At 41.3% G+C, this 1,692-nt stretch overlaps 1 pseudogene; it reads left to right on the top strand.

The window, feature by feature from the left end:
• LOC102469138 (interferon alpha-17-like) overlaps nt 1-889 on the top strand; it is a 6,264-nt pseudogene extending 5,375 nt beyond the window's left edge.
• The last annotated feature ends 803 nt before the right edge of the window (nt 890-1,692 follow it).

The following is a 1,692-nucleotide window of genomic DNA, read 5'->3' as shown; positions in this document are numbered from 1 at the left end:
GCTCTTTTAGTTTAAAAAAAAAAAAAAAAAAAAAAAAAACAAAGTTGTAGCTGTTTTGTTGACATTCCAAATGCTTCTAAGTAATTTTTTTTTTTTATTGGTATTGCTGGAGGAAGGGAGAGAGAAAGCAATAATGAAAAATTATGGTTGAGAAACATTGCTCTAAATGTATGTAAAAAAAGTGTAAAGGAAAACATAAAACAGAAATAAGAAGTAATAGAGGGGCTGTGAGATTCAGAAAATGAAAACCAATGTGTTCCCTATTGAAAACATATGTACAACCCAAGGCCATCAGACAACCTAGAGGCCGAGACTGAGAGTCACCCCCCTCGGCCAGGCTAGCAGCATCTGTGAGATCCCCTCTGGCCTTGCTCTGCTCCTTACTGCTGGCCTCCCTGGTGCTCAGTTGCTCTCTGGGCTGTGCCTGCCTCAGACCTATGGCCTGGGGAACAGCAGGGCCTTGATGCTTCTGAGACAAATGAGGAGGGTCTCCCCTTTCTCCCGCCTCAAGGACAGAAACGACTTTGGGTTCCCTCAGGAGGAGCTGGCTGGCAACCAGCTCCAGAAGGCTCAAGCCATCTCTGTCCTCCATGAGATGACCCAGAGAGGGCTCCTCTGCTGCTTGGGATGAGACGCACCTGGACCAGTTCTGCACTGGACTTTCCCAGCAGCTGAACGGCCTGGAAGCCAGTTGGATGCAGGAGGTGGGGTGCAGTAGTCGCTCCTGGTGAATGAGACATCCACACTGGCCCTGAGGAAATACTTCCAAAGAATCACCGTCTATGAGAAGAATTATAGCCCTTGTGCCTGGGAAGTTGTCAGAACAGAAATTCTAAGAGTCCTGTCTTCATCCACAAACTTGCAAGAAAGATTAAAGAGTCAGAAATGAGAAGTGGTTCACCCTGGAAATGATTCTCATTGACTAATATGCTATATTACACTTCTTTAAGACCTGCCGTTTCAAAGACTCATTTCTACTATAATCATGATAAGAATTCAGTCAATAGTCAGATGTTTCCAGGAGTATCAAGTAACAGAATGTTTAACTCTAGAGGTTCCAGTTATTTATAGGTAATCATGCTAATGTATTTATTTATTTGAACATTTATTTATTAAGCTACTTGTACATTTATTTTCGTACATGTACTGTCTGGGCACCTTTCCATTGTAGTGAATATAAAAATGTAGTCTTTATATTCCATCAGTTAATTATTCTGCTTTGCTTATTACATTTTTACTATTAAAACTTCTTCTATTTGTTTACTTTTTAAAGGAATCATCAAGCATGATCGGGCAACCCAATTAAAGAATGGATGGCAGGGTCAGCAGATGGTGTGGTTGTTAAGGTGCTGGTCGCCCACATGGCCAAGTATGATTTGAATTCTGGACTTGGTGGCTTGAAAATCATGTCAGGCACATGTGTGTGTGTGTGTGTGTGTGTGTGTGTGTTTCCCAAATCCTAACAGGATAATGGAGAAGAGGGATTGCAGCATGGCCATTCCCCCTGGGTGAGTCCAATTTCTTACTTTACCTCTCTCTGTCTCTCTCAGGGTGAGTGCACATGGATGGTAGAGTTCATCCTTCTATTATTATTATTATTATATTCATGTTATATATATATATATTAGCAAAAGAACACTATTTTTTTTTCTTTTTTTTGGAGAGGTTTTTGCTATAGGGCACGTGTGCTTG

Source organism: Tupaia chinensis, unplaced genomic scaffold (genome assembly GCF_000334495.1).
Source record: "Tupaia chinensis unplaced genomic scaffold, TupChi_1.0 Scaffold144450_1, whole genome shotgun sequence".
Taxonomy (NCBI): domain Eukaryota; kingdom Metazoa; phylum Chordata; class Mammalia; order Scandentia; family Tupaiidae; genus Tupaia; species Tupaia belangeri.
This window is presented reverse-complemented; position numbering and strand designations above follow the sequence as displayed.